Here is a 15,508-nt window from a genome sequence, read left to right as displayed (position 1 = left end):
CGCCCCCCCCCCCCCCCCCCCGCCCGCCCCACTGGGGATGGAGCCCACACCACAGGCAGTTGCCCTTCCCTGGACTCGAACCCAAGACCCTTCCGTCCGCAGGACGACTCTCTATCCTCTGAGACAAATCAGTTAAGGCTAAAACTCCCTACTTTGACAGAAAGGATGACTCCTTTATTCCCACACAACTGTGGATGACGAAAGGGGCCACATGCTAACCCCACGAGCTCAGGGAAGGGCTGGGTGGTGGTCTTGCAAACTGAAAGGCCTAAAGCGACCACAAGTCTAGTCTGAAGGGAGACTGTTACTAAGAGCAGTTGTGGTGACTGGTCGCGTCTGAGGCCGGAGTCTTCCCTGACAAGGTCAGTGTTTACCTTAACTGAACCTATGGTCCTTTTGCATCTAACACAACGTAACTCTGAAATGTCAGGGGAACTTGTAACATCCCGCCGTCCCTGCCCTGGCCCGCCCCGCCTCCACCCCCTTCCCCTCCCCCCACCCCACCCACACAAGCAAATGCGCCTGGGGGCTCTGCAGGACAGAGACCATAAATTCCTTCATTGCTATTGTTATCATGTGTATTGTTGCCCCTTAGCTATCTATCCTGCACCCACCTCAGGAAAAGAAGTAGGTGAGGCCCTGGCCGGTTTGGCTCAGTGGGTGGAGCCAAAGTCAGCCTGCGGTGGACCTTCGGGTCCCGGGTTCGATTTTGGGTCCCTGGCGCATGCCCGCCCGGGTCATGGGCTCGAGCCCCACTAGGGGGCGTGCAGGAGGCGGCCAATCCAAGATTCTTTCTCATCGATGAGGTTTCTATCTCTCTCCCATCCTCTCTGAAATCAATAAAAATATATTTTACAAAAAAGAAGTATGTGTCTATCATTTTACTTTTTATCCAATCCCAGAGGTTCCCCCACTCCCCACCCCCACCCTCACCCCCTTTGCTTTCTCCCACCTCCCTCCCTCGCTCCCTCCCTCCCTCCCTCCCTCCCTCATCTATCACCAGTGGATTGTCTGTAACCCACTTACATCTCCTCCTTGGATTGTCATGTATAAAACAAAGTGCCACCCCGGCCTGTTTTGGTCAGTGGGTAGAGCATCGGCCTGGGGACCCGAAGGGTCCGGGGTTCCATTCTAGTCAAGGGCGCAGGCCTGGGTCACGGGCTTGATCCCCAGTAGGGGGTGTGCAGGAGGCAGCCGATGGGTGATTCTCTCTCATGGTAGATGCTTCTATGGCTCTCTCTCCCTCTCCCTTCCTCTCTGAAATCAATGAAGATATATTTTAAAAAGCCACACAAATGTATTATTGCACTTCCATGTAGTGAAAAGCATACTTGTATAATGTTTTGTACTTGCATTTTGTGTTATTAAGACAGTGATGGGCATGGGGGGGAGGGGAGTGCTGGACCGGCCCCGGGTGGAGGGGGTGGGGCGCCAGTGAAGATGCCAAACTCCTGGGGGCGGGGGGGTGGGGGCGGAGCCGGCGGACTGCATGGGGAAGAGCATGCAGTCAGATTTGGCCTTCTTCAGGTTCCCGAGGGATCCGGCCAGATGCCAGAAGTGGGTGGGAAATTGTAGGAGAGCAAACTTAGAAGATAAAACACCTGAACAACTCAATAAACATTATTGATGATGTGCCAAACACTCTGAGACCTCTATGATCTGTAGAACTAGTCCTTATAGGACAGTTCTTCTAGATAATGTAATACCAACAATAGGTGATCTTACCAGTCATTTGAACAATCCACATAGTAGACATAGAAAACGAATAAAAGAATTGAGCAAAGATGAAATCAGGACATGGAAACAGGAAAAAAAATTGACGAAACTTCTGAACAGGAACAAAAACAAACATAGAGCGATCAACAACAGCCTTGCTCAGAACTCCAATACAGAAGGGGGTGAAGAACAAGATGAAGACACTTTACCTTTAACCCTTGAAGAGAAAGTAAACAAAAGAATACTTTAAAATCTTTATTTGCAGTTTTGATTCTTATGGGAAAACAAAAGATACCTCTAGATCAGCGGTTCTCAACCTGTGGGTCGCGACCCCTCTGGGGGTTGAACGATCCTCTCACAGGGGTCGCCTAAGTCCATCGGAAAACACATGTATAATTGCATATTGTTTTTTGTGATTAATCACTATGCTTTCATTATGTTCAATCTGTAACAATGAAATTGGGGTTCATCACAACATGAGGAACTGTATTCAGGGGTTGCGACATTAGGAAGGTTGAGAACCACTGCTCTAGATGGACATGAAGCTGATGAAATCCCAGAAGGCCTCTTCACTCCCGATAACTTTCAGGCAGGCAGGCAGGCAGGCAGGCAGGCAGGCATGCAGGCATGCAGGCACTGTCGGAGTGCCCGATAAATTCTGGTGAAGAGGTTCTCTCTGAGAAAGCCCTTTGAGACCACAGCAGTCAACGCACCGTCCTGTTCAAAAGTACAAGCAGAAGCAGATGCTAGAGATCCATGAGAGCCGCATTCGGGGAAGGAACGCTCAGGGGAGTGAGAGACTGTCCCTTCTTTTCCATGGCCCCCGACAGAGGGACGGACGCACGCACGCACGTAGTGGACACAGCAGGGGAAGAGCACCTGCCCGCATTGGTGAGGTTTGCTGATGAAGCTCGTGACCTGAGAGAGGAATCTGTGGGTTTCCTGCCTTCTGAAGCCGCTGCTGAAATTTTGGCTATGACATTTCCCACGACGAGACCAGAGAAGTGGGGATTACGCATGGAATATTGTCGTGGCCAGGCTTACATTGTGTCCAGTGGCTTTCCTTCCAAAACGAAAGTTGTTGCTTCTAGACTTTTGGAGAAACATCCCTCCCCAAGCTGTCTACACACTCTGCTCTTCCCTGTGCCTGAAGTCCGCGGTCGGCCAGATCGGTGCCTGTCACGGGAGCGTCTGTTGCGTTTGGAACAGTGGAGGAAGTTTGATCTTTTTTCCATCCGTCACCACAACCGCTTTTAGAGCTTGACAGTGTCGTTTCTGTCCTCTTCCAGAACAATGAAGAAAGCGGGAAAGAACTGAAGGAAATTTGCCATTCTCAGCGGGCGGGCAGGCACGATGCTTTTGAAATTGTAGTGGAGCTCCTGCAAGCGCTTGTTTTCTGTGTAGGCGGTATACATGAGGACACACATCGTAGATGGGAAAACTGTTTATCAGGCCGAGCATTCGCACTCTGCAGTGCAGCAACAGATTTTGATTTCGTGGTTAGCATTGTTGTTCTTAAAAACGTTCTACCTTTCACAGGAGCCTCTGGGAAAAATCTCCAGGGTCAGACCTCTGATGTCTTCTCTGCAGCCAGTAGCTCGACTGCAGGCACTGCATTCACTACATGAAGGGATGGAAGATATTGAAGTTTATTGTGAATTTTGGTTTGAGGAAGCCACCAATTTGGCAACCACACTTGCTATTCTGATGAAGCTCCCCGGGAAGCTCCGCAGAGCTCAGCAAGAGAACCTGGAGTCTCAGCTGACTTCCGAGAGGTGCTATAAAGAGCCTCTAAGCATCACAACAGTAGAACACATTGTTCAGGAACTGAAAGAGATAGTCTCAGAACAGTACCCCAAAGCTCTTCAATGCTGATCTCTGGTCCCCTCTGTCACGGGACGGCTCAAATTCAATACGCCGGAGGAGCACCAGGCTGACATGTATGGCAGCGACTTACCCAATCCCTATGTAGCACTCTCAGCTGAGCTGCATTGTTGGAGAATCAAGTGGAAACCCAGAGGAAAAGATATAGAGCTTCCATCCACCATGGCCCCCACCACCTGCCAGACATCAAGTTTTTTCCTCATGTTTATACATTGTTAAAGGTCCTACGAATTCTCCCTGTGATGAAGGTTGAGAACGAACGCTATGAAAACGGTCGAAAGCGTCTCAAAGCACACCTGAGGAACACTTTGACGGGGCAAAGGTCAAGTAGCTTAGCTTTGCTTAACATGCATTTCGATGTGAAACATGATTTGGATGTAACGGTGGACACATACATCAAAGTCTACACAACTAAGTCAGAGCTTCCTACAGATAATTCCGAAAGTGTAGGAAATACCCGAGGGACTTTTAAAATGCGTTCTCTCTTATATTTGATATTGAAAAAACTCTGAGAAATTTGAAAGGAAACAGAGAAAAGCTGTAAGATATAGTTGGGTCACTTAATCACTGGATCTCTTGAATAGAGTAGCCACTGATCCTCTGCTTAAATGGCCCCGGTGTGAACTCTCATGCTTTGGAGAACTAACTGTTGTTCTTCCAGAAGGCGGCAGGCATCATCGGAAGCGCCACGTTGCACTTCTGCGTGATCTCTGCCGATGGAACTTTGGGCTTGTTTTAGTGAGGTCATTGCAGACATCACATTCATTGTCACAGTTGTTGGGCATTGAGTTATTAGTTCTTTGAAGAAATAAATTTTGAAAAGGTGTGGGAGGAATCTGTTTCATAAAATTGTGCAACGAAGCTCACGACTAACCTCTGACTAGCAGGAGTTTTAAGTGTGTTACGAGACATCTGTAACCAACAGTGAAACGACCAGCTAGTGAAAGAAACATGAGCTTGCCCGACAAGGATTTCGGTGTGGATTTTTGTCTTTATTCAATGATCTTAAACAAATGACTGTGAAACATTGAAGAAAGAACCTGCCATCCTTACACCCACATCTAAGTGTTGCTGTTTACATTCCTTCGTTCAGCCTATATCCTCATAAGCTTTTTAGCAAGAATATGTGGCACACTTCCGTTTCACGGTCAAGACAGGATCAGAGGCCATGGATCCTGACAGCAGATAGGTCTGTTTCATGCGTCTTTTTCCGTGGTTACATCTACTGCCGCGTCTCGATTTATAAGCGAAACCTGGACAACCGACAAGAATTCGTTTTGTAGTTGGTCTAGGAATACAGAAAACATCGCTGTCATTTTCGGTGAAGAAAGTCAATTTTGTACAGTCTATGTCAACATAAATAAAATGTGAATTTGTTTAACGGAAAAACAAAACTGCCAAATTAAAACAGGGGGTTGGGGGTGGGAGGGGGAGGCGGGGTGGAGAGGATAAGAGGGAGGGGTTGACCTTTGCTATTTCAAAATGGCGGCTGCCAAGTCCCTGGAGCCAAAAGTGAAGCTGCCTAAACTCCCTTCTTTGACAGAAAGGATGACTCCTTTATTCCCACACAACTGTGGACTACGAAAGGGGCCACATGCTAACCAGACAACCTCAGCGGAAGGCCTGCCTGGCGGTCTTGCAAACCGAAAGCCACCGCAGGGATGGTCTGAAGGGAGACTGTTACTAAGAGCAGTAGTGGTGGGTAGTCCCATCCTACCTAGGCCGGAGTCTTCCCAGACCAGGTCAGTGTTTACCTTAGCATCTAAGACACAACATACCTATGCTATAAAATGTCAGAGGAACTTGTAACATCCCTCCGTTCCTGCCCCGCGCCCTTCCCCCCCCCCCCCCCACACACAAGCAAATGCACCTGGGGGCTCTGCAGGACAGACCATAAATTCCTTCATTGCTATTGTTATCACGTGTATTGTTGCCTGTTAACTATCTATCCTGCACCCACCTCAGGAATAGAAGTAGGTGTGGCCCTGGCCAGTTTGGCTCAGTGGGTAGAGCTGAGGTCAGCCTGCGGCGGACCTTAAGGTCCCGGGTTCGATTTTGGGTCCCAGGTGCATGCCTGCCCGCCCGGGTCACAGGCTCGAGCCCCACTAGGGGGCGTGCAGGAGGCGGCCGATCCAAGATTCTCTCTCATTGATGAGGTTTCTCTTTCCCTCCCTCTCCCTTCCTCTCTGTAAAACATCAATAAAATAAATAAAAAGAAGTGTGTGTCTATCATTTCACTTTTTATTCAATCCCAGAGGTCCCCCCCCGCCCCACTTTGGTACCTCCATCGCTTTCTCCCTCCTTCATCTATCACCAGTGGATTTCCTGTAACCCACTTATGTCTCCTCCTTGAATTGGATTGTCACGTATTAAACAAAGTGCCGCCTTGGCAAGGTTTTGGTCAGTGGGTAGAGCATCGGCCTGGAGATGGAAGGGTCCCGGGTTCGATTTCAGTCAAGGGCTCAGGCCCGGTTGTGGGCTCGATCCCCAGTAGCGGGTGTGCAGGAAGCAGCGGACGGGTGATCCTCTGTCATCCTGGACGTTTCTATCGCTCTCTCCCTCTCCCTTCCTCTCAGAAATCAATAAAAAATGTATTAAATAATAATTTAGAAAAAAAGAATGAATAAAACAAAGTGAAAAATAGCCATTCTCTGGAGCATTGTCCAAACCCCTTTCGGTTCTGCTTCCCGGCAAGTGTGGACAGTTTGACTTAACCAGTGATGCCAACTTGGTTGTTGGTTTCTGTGGGGTGGTTTTTTTTTTTTTTTTTTTTTTTTTTTTTTTTTTTTTTTTTAGGAGGGTCACGTGTATGTAGACTTCAATGAGACAGAGACTGAACCAAAAGGGGAGAATGATGTTTTTTATTTTTTTAAATGTATTTTATTTATTTTTTTTACAAAGAGGAAGGGAGAGGGATAGAGAGTTAGAAACATCGATGAGAGAGAAACATTGATCAGCTGCCTCCTGCACACCTCCTACTGGGGATGTGCCCACAACCAAGGTACATGCCCTTGACCGGAATCCAACCTGAGACCTTTTAGTCAGCAGGCAGATGCTCTATCCACTGAGCCAAACCAGTTAGGGCTCCATAAGCTAGAATATTCAGAACACTTCTGTTTCATGGTCAAGACAGGATCAGAGGCCATGGATCCTGACAACAGATCGGTCTGTTTCATTCTGTCTTTTTCCATGGATACATCTACTGCCGCGTCTCGATTTATAAGCGAAACCTAGACAACCTACAAGAATGCGTTTTGTAGTTTATCTAGGAAGAATACAGAAAACAGCTGTTACTTTTGGTGAAGAAAGTCAATTTCGTACAGTTTATTTCAACATAAATGAAATGTGAATTTGTTTAAAAGAGAAAGAAAGCAGCGAAATTAAAACCCGGGTGTGTGTGTGGGGGGGGGGAGGGATGGGAGGGGGAGGCGGGGTGGAGAGGATAAGAGGGAGGGGTTGACCTTTGCCATTTCAAAATGACGGCTGCCAAGTCCCTGAAGCCAAAATGGAGGCTGCCTAAGCTCCCTTCTTTGACAGAAAGGATGACGCCTTTATTCCCACACAACTGTGGACAAAAGGGACCACATGCTAACCCGACCAGCTCAGGGGAAGGCCTGCCTGGCGGTCTTGCAAACTGAAAGGCCTAAAGCGACTGCAGTGATGGTCTGAAGGGAGACTGTAACTAAGAGCACTTGTGGTGGGTAGTCAGGTCCTAGGCCTGAGTCTTCCCTGACCAGGTCAGCGTTTACCTTAACTGAACCTATGGTCCTTTTGCATCTAAGACAACATACCTCTGAAATATCAGAGGAACTTGTAGCATTAGCCCCCCCTACTCTCCCCCCTCCCCCCACCCCCCCACACAAGCAAATGCCCCTGGGCGCCCTGCAGGAAAGAGACCATAAATTCCTTCATTGTTATTGTTATCATGTGTATTGTTGCCTGTTAACTATCTATCCTGCACCCATCTCAGGAAAAGAAGTAGGTGTGGCCCTGGCCGGTTTGGCCCATTGTGTAGAGCCGATGTCAGACTGTGGCGGACCTTAAGGTCTCGGGTTCGATTCGGGGCCAGGGAGCATGCCTGCCCTGGTCAAGGGCTCGAACCCCACTATGGGGCGTGCAAGAAGCCTCCCATCCCCGATTCTCCCTCATCAATGATGTTTCTCTCTCCCTCCCTCTCTGCAATCAATAAAAATATATATTTTTAAAAAGAAGTATGCATCTATCATTTTGCTTTATATCCAATCCCAGAGGTGTACCCCCACTCCCCAACCCACCCCCCCTTTCCTCCCTCCCTCATCTATCACCAGTGGATTTCCTGTAACCCACGTATGTCTCCTCCTTGGATTGGATTGTCACGTATAAAACAAAGTAACACCCCAGCCGGTTTTGGTCAGTGGGTTGAGCATCGGCCTGGAGATGGAAGGGTCCCGGGTTCGATTTCAGTCAAGGGCTCAGGCCCGGTTGTGGGCTCGATCCCCAGTAGCGGGTGTTTCTATCGCTTTCTCCCTCTCCCTTCCTCTCAGAAATCAATAAAAATGTATTAAATAATAATTTAGAGAAAGAATGAATAAAACACAGTGAAAAACAGCCATTCTCTGGAGCATTGTCCCAAACCCTTGCGGTTCTGCTTCCGGGAAAGTGTGGACAGTTTGGCTGAAGTAAACTCATGAAAGTTCTCTATGGGTTTGCATGTTTTTCCGTGAACACGACGTATACACCTGCTGGTTTCTGAGGGCGAGGCAACAGAATCTGTCCATGAGGTCTGCTGTGAAACGGTAGAGGCGTCTGTTTCTGCTGTCAGAAGCCAGGTCACCCTTAGAAAGAGTGTAGAAAACAACAACAACAAAAGACAGAAATTGGATTTACAAAGAGAAAACACACAGAAGCGAAACGAGAGATGCTCCAAGGACTGTGAGAGGGAATCTCCCCTTCTCCTCACTCATACCACTTTTGGAAAAATGGCAATGATCCTAAGAGGTGAAGGTACTGAAGCTCTAGGAGACGCCGACCGACCGGCCGGGACTACTTTACCCGTTCTTAACCCTACCCAACCAAGTCTCCCTCTCCCTGGGAGTCAAGCTTGTGTGCCCACAGCGGTAGGTAAGGTTACCCCACCGACCGACCGACAGATGGCTGTTTTAAAATCAGAATCTGTCCCCTTTCAATGAGGGCATGGGACAGGGGCAACCTATATTTTCCTGCTCAAATCGTCCCCAGTTCACCTGATAGGGACTCAGAGGTTTGTCTCTGTCTGTCTGTCTGTCTGTCTGCATGTCTGTCTTTAAGCCAGTGACGCCAACATATGTTGGTTGTTGGTTTTTGTGGGGTTTTATTAGAAGGGTCATGTGTATGTAGACTTCGATGAGCCAGAGACTGAACCAACAGGGGAGAATGTGATGGTTATTATTTTTTAAAATATACTTTATTTATTTATTTATTTTTTTACAGAGAGGAAGGGAGAGGGATAGAGAGTTGGAAACATCGATGAGAGAGAGAAACATCCATCAGCTGCCTCCTGCACATTCCCACTGGGGATGTGTCCGAAACCAAGGTACATGCCCTTGACCGGAATTGAACCTGGGACCCTTGAGTCCACAGGCTGACGCTCTATCCCAGTGATGGCGAACCTATGACACAATTCATTTTTTTTGGTTAATTTTTTCTTTGTTAAATGGCACTTAAATATATAAAATGAATATCAGAAATATAAGTCTTTGTTTTACCATGGTTGCAAATATCAAAAAATTTCTATATGTGACAGGGCACCAGAGTTAAGTTAGGGTTTTTCAAAATGCTGGCACGCCGATCTCAAAAGGTTAGCCATCGCTGCTCTATCCACTGAGCCAAACCGGTTAGGGCAAGAATGACAATTTTTAAAAAGGGAACATCCTGAGAGGAATCTCATCTGGAGATGGACTAAACGTATGTCTGTTTGCCAACAGTCCTTTCTCCATGATGAACTTCCACACAGAGCCCGAGCGACCCGATTCATGGGGGACCCTCCCCGCTCAGAATGGCCCCAAGCAGTCCCAGAGGCTGGCAGAGACGCCTCTCACTCTCGGCTCGGCTCGCTACCCATGTGTCTCCATAGATGGGGAACCGGGCCGAGGTACCTTGAGAGTCCCCTTTTGGGGGGTACATACTCACCAACACTTGGGAGAAATTAGACTCAGGGGGTCCCTCCATCCAAGAAAAAAAAAGGCCAATCTTCTTTGTCAACCTAGCCTGCACCACCACCACCACCACCACCACCACCACCCGCCACTAGAAAGTGGACGAGGGAGAGGTTTGGCCAGTTCCTGGCACCCCTGAGTTGAATGCTACCCACCTTGCCTGCAGCTAGACCTGTTTTGGAATGTTAGGGGCCAGCCCCCATCTTTCCAGGCCCCTGTGGGCACCACCAGCTTCCTGGTTATCCTTATCATTTTTTTTTTGGGTGGGAGGGAGGGGGGATGTAAAGTACTTTATTGCTGAGGATCCCAAGAGCTTCAAGGCCACTGTCTAGGGGCTAGCAGTGAAATCCCCTACCCTGCGGAGGTTTTTGTGAGCAGAGAAGGCTTGGACTTGAGCATTTCAGCCCCATGGAAGTCATGGAAGTGTGGTTGAGGGTGAGGGGAGGTAGGTAGGAAGAGGCACAAGGTGTGCTGGGGGGAGCAGACTGTGCTTGTCTCCCCAACTCTGAGCTAAGTGCATTAACTGACAGTCACCATGGGAGCCTGGAATGGGCCATGGTGGAAGTATTTACACCACAGAAATTGCCCAGATGCTACATTCAAGGACTCGCCCTGCCCAGAGAACTGGTTTACCAGGGCACTAGGAGCATGCCGCACCTCCTGAGCTGGTTCTGAGTCCACCGCAAGCCTGGCTGCTGTGACAAGCTGCCACTCCCCCATGTGGGGCAGTGCCATCTCCCAGGACCTGGACAGAACACAGGTGGGCTGGACAAAGGGGATCTGACCTGGGGATCCCATCCCTGCCTGGATCCTGCCCTGGCTTGGCCTCCTCAGCCTGTCTGTCCACTGAGAGCTTCAGCCCCGGACTGAAGTGGTGTCCGCCGAAAGGCAGCTCGGAGCTGAGGATAAAAGCCTTTTGCTCAGTGGCTCCCAGCAGGCAAGAGGGCCACGTGTAGCCACTCAGAGGTAATGAGGGCTTGGTCACCCAGGGCTGACCAAAGGCAGCTGTGGGGGCTGAGATGAAAGGACTGGCTTCAGGAGCGGGGGTCTGACTGATTCACTGCAGGTCCTGGGAACCAGGCTGTGGGAAGAGTGGAGAGCCGGGCGCACACCTGTGTGCAGAACCAGGGCAGGAGAGCCCAGCTCCCAGATGAGGCAGGGAAATGACCGGCCAGGGTGGAACAGCACCTCTTAGCAGGCAGGAGGGTCGCCCCCACAGACACAGATTTCCGCTGGGCCCACAGGGACCTTGGGGCTCAAATACACTCACAGGAAGCAACTCAGCTTTCCCCCTGCCTGCTTGATTCCCCCGCCCCCGCCCCTCCCAGCCCCAGGCCCAGAGTCTCAGAAGCCCCTGACCTGAGGGCTGAGAGGAAGGGAGCTGGAGCGGGGGATGGGGAGTAGGGGGTGGGGTATGGAGCAAGAGGGAGGGGAGGAGGTCAGGGCGATTCATTCCAATGGATCTCACTCCAGGGCTTCATTCAAATGCAGAAAGCTCTCCTGTGAACTCAGGGCCTAGGACCTCCCTCGCCTCAGGCTTCTCCGAGTCCCCCCCACCCTCAGGCCCAGCTCATCAACTTCAGGGAGGGATGTTGTTTGAGAAACCAGCCCAGCCTGTCCGGGTGGAAAAGAGTGCCCTCTATCTGCCAACCCAGGAACCAGCCCTCACCCGTTTGGGAATCCCGCTAGGGGGCGTGGAGAGCGAGAGGGAGGGGTTTGAGGGGCATGAGTCCAGGGTCCAAGGCGAAGGTCAACAGTAGATCTCGGCATCTCAGATCCCCTAGGAGGAGAGACATAGGTGGGAGTGGAGCAATTAGGGTCGCGGGAGGCCTGGTGAGGGATGATTTGACTCAATAACCCCGGGTCACCAGACGGGCCAGCACACTCTGCTCCAGTTGCCGATTTTGATCATCCATCCCTCCACCCCCATCCCCCACCACACACACCACTCCAAGTGTGCCACTCAGGACAGACACCCTTTTATCATTCATCTTTAACTTCCCCGTGGATGGATGGATGGATGGATGGATGGATGTGTGAACATCAAAAAAGATTCACATCTGTGGAGAATGTCTGTGAGTTCATTTGAGGCAATTGCCAGGAAGCAGATTCTCAACATATTGGGATAACACTCTGTAGAATGGAGGGTGTGTGTGTGTGTGTGTGTGTGTTTTAACCTTGTTGTATACATGTCAAGCAAAAGAGGAGATGTAAGTGGGTTACATGAACTCCGTTGGTGATAGATGAGGGAGGCCAGAGAAGGCAAAGGGGGGGGGGGCAAGAAACCTCTGGGATTGGATAAAAATTAAAATAAAATGACAGACACATACTTCTCTTACTTAGGTTGGCGTAGGATAGGTAACAGTCAGCAATGTACTCAATAAAAATGAGGGGATTTAAAAAGGAAAATTACACCCTAGCCGGTTTGGCTCAGGGGAGATAGAGCGTCGGCCTGCAGACTAAAGGGTCCCAGGTTCGATTCAGGTCAAGGGCACATGCACGGGTTGCGGGATGGATCCCCGACGCCCCCCCCCCCCTTCCAGGAGGGGGTGTGCAGGAAGCAGTGGATCCATGATTTTTTTAATCATTGATCTCTCTCTCTCTCTCTCTCTCTCTCTTTTTCCCCCCATCCTTGAAATCAATAAAAAAAAACTATAAAAAGAAAGATTGACCTTTGTCAGGGATGGTAGCAGCCTAGGACGTGACTACTCACCATCACTTTTTGTTTGTTAAACTTTTAATTTCTGTCCATGGATGGATGGATGGATGGATTGATGGATGGATGGATGGATGAGTGGGTGGATGGATGTGTCTTCCCTCCCTCCCTCCCTCCCTCTGCCCACCCGTCCGCTCACCCACTTTCCACGGGAAATCCTCAGTCTCATGTCACACACTCACTGGTGATTACACTCGCTGCCTCCTTCCTCCCTTTGAAAAAAGAGGAAGGAAAATGGACAAACCTGAAAGAGCCCCACAGGTAGCAACTGTGAACCAAGTGCATGCACATGTGTGCGTGTGTGGCATTTTTCAACAACGTAAGAAATCCTCCAACCTGTGAAGAATTTCTGTGAGTGTCTTTCAGCCAAACTGTCCAGAAATGTCGCTCATACACCAAGAAGCTCAATCTCAAGGGTGGGAGATGATGTTCCAAAGAATGGCAATGTCACCCCCCTTATTTTATACCCTCTAATCCAAGGAGGAGACCGTACGTGGGTTACATGAAATCCACTGGTGACATTTTAGGGAGGCGGAAGAAAGCACAGCGGGCAGTCCCCCCCCCATCCCCCCCCCCCCCAACACACGAGTTCTCTCATTGAGTGAACCAACCGTGACTCTAAAGTCGTGATCCTGACCCCGGGAGTTGTATTAAAAATCAAGCTAAAGGAGTGTGAATGTAAACTGTAGGCTTATCAAAGGTTCAAAGGAGGTCTGTGTTTACCACCATTGAAAGAAAACAAACCAAGAAAGAGATCAAGGGTGGGTCAAAACACCCTCTCTGGGACTGGGAGGGAGAGAGTTCCTGTATCTGTCCAAGAGGGTCATCTGCAGTGTGAAAAGCCAGGGTTCAGCAACAGGGGATATTTTCATCCTCTCAGGGATCATGAAAAGCATCCATGACAGTAAGGGGGTGGGTATGGGGTGGGTGCTGTCATTGAAAAGGCTAGGTGAGCAGGGAGAGCTATGCCATTTACAGGCATACCCTATCCACTTTTCCTTTCACAGCATTTACACAATGACTTAATGTTTAGTTTTGAATGGCATTACTTCTTGAGTCTCCTCCTCATTGTTTCCAAGTCTTTGGTTGATACTCAGGTGTAGGACGAATGTATGTATGTATGTATGTATGTATACTGTGTGTGAGCCCCAGGATGGACAGAATCTGGGGGGGGTGGCAAGTGGAATAGACTGGAATGGAGTGGAGGAGAGGGGGAGCAAGAGGAAGGGAGAGAGTTGGAGGGAGGCATGAGGGAAGCTGGGGAAGAGAGGATGCCAAGGGACCTCGTTAGTTAATGTCACCGGGCATGGCTCTTATTCTGAGTTTTTTGTTTGTTTTCCTCGAATGCCACCTATGCAGAAAACAACCTGTGTGAAGTTCAACTAAGGTCACCCACACAAGAATAAAAACTACCCATTGACTGCAAGGCTCTGTATTAGGTCGCCCGCTGCTTGCACTTGGCAGAAACTCAAATCTGAGGCAAGGGGAAGAGCTTGGAAGCTGGAGTAGAAGAGGGAGAGGTGTGTCCCCTCCCCCTTGGAACCAAGTTTAGGGGGTATGAGGGCCAAAAAAATAGAATAAAATAAAAAGAAAAAAAAAGGAAGGAAGGAGGGGTGAAGAGAGAGAGAGAGAGAGAGAGAGAGAGAGAGAGAGAGAAAGAGAGAAAGAAAGAGAAAGAAAGAAAGAAAGAAAGAAAGAAAGAAAGAAAGAAAGAAAGAAAGAAAGAAAGAAAGAAAGAGAAAGAAAGAAAGAGAGAGAAAGAGGAAGGTCCTCGGTTCATTCCTGACTATGACTTTCTGGGGCATGGCATGGCAGGGCATGGCACGGCACGGCACACCCGGTCGGTCGCCGCCAGTGGTGTGGTTGGTGGTCTCCAGCCAGAAACTCCTCTGTGGTCCACTTCAGTCCACTTAATACCTTTCCTGGCTGGGGAGAGTTCCTATGGATCACAAGGACAAACCCAAAGGAGGACAAAGTTCAGAATGCCTAATTCACGCCTGCCCATTTCTACACGACAAAGCCGTCCATAGTGTCCAAGTGACTTGACCTGCATTTTTCATGTCTGCGAAAGAAGTTTCCATTTGAGGTACAGGTACTGCTTTGTGTTATTTATCATGGATGTTCCTCCATCCAAAGTGCTAGTATGGTGATCCACTGCCTTCCATTCACGCCCCTCTGTCTGCCGACTGCGCAAGCGCTGTCCTTGATTTGGCTCCGCCCTGTGACGACAACAAACCAACCCGGCCCTCTGGCCGACCTCGCTTTGAGGCTTATAAAAGCGGTCACCAGGAAGGTGGCGCATGACAAGGACAGGTTGCATCGTCATCATGTCATCATCAAGGTGGTGAGAATGCAGGGTCGGGTACTGGGGGGAGGGGGGGTTGAAAGCTTCATATTCTCATTGTCTCTCTCTCTTGTCTCTCTCTCTCTCTCTCTCTCTCTCTCGTTTCTACCTAGCAGTCAAGAAGGACAGACACTCCCACGATGCGGATGAAGGACTGTCAGTTAGACTTTGAAATTTCCTCCGCGAGCAAATATGGGGAGATTTAGGAATTTCCTTTCAGTTAACACGCCCCGCAACATGCCGCCGGGGCCGCCAATGCCGCCAATGCCGCCAATGCCGCCTGGAAACATCCCTAAAGGGTTGAAGCGTTGATAGGAATAGAAACAGGAAGGGTAAGCATTGCAACGTGTTTTCTGGGGTTTTGTTTGAGAGACCCATAAATGTATAACGCTGTGATAAGCCAGGCTGTACATATAAATAAATAAATAAATAAATAAATAAATAAATAAATAGTAAATGTGGATTCATGATAAGAATGTATCATTGTATGCGGGCTGTACCTGAAAGAAAGAAAGAAAAAAAAGCCCTAACCGGTTTGGCTCAGTGGATAGAGTGTCAGCCTGTCCCAGGTTCGATTCCGGTCAAGGGCGTGTACCTTGGTTGCGGGCACATCCCCAGTTGGAGGTGTGCAGGAGACAGCTGATCAATGTTTCTCTCTCATTGATGTTTCTAACT

The 15,508-nt window shown here is 49.3% G+C and overlaps 1 pseudogene; it reads left to right on the top strand.

Moving 5' to 3' along the window:
* Positions 1–1,489: 1,489 nt before the first annotated feature.
* LOC139000794 (52 kDa repressor of the inhibitor of the protein kinase pseudogene) lies at positions 1,490–4,112 on the top strand (annotated as a pseudogene).
* The last annotated feature ends 11,396 nt before the right edge of the window (positions 4,113–15,508 follow it).

This window comes from Myotis yumanensis, unplaced genomic scaffold (assembly GCF_028538775.1).
Source record: "Myotis yumanensis isolate MYYU_CA2020_CCGP unplaced genomic scaffold, mMyoYum1.0.hap1 SCAF_30, whole genome shotgun sequence".
NCBI classification, from domain to species: Eukaryota; Metazoa; Chordata; class Mammalia; order Chiroptera; family Vespertilionidae; genus Myotis; species Myotis yumanensis.
This window is presented reverse-complemented; position numbering and strand designations above follow the sequence as displayed.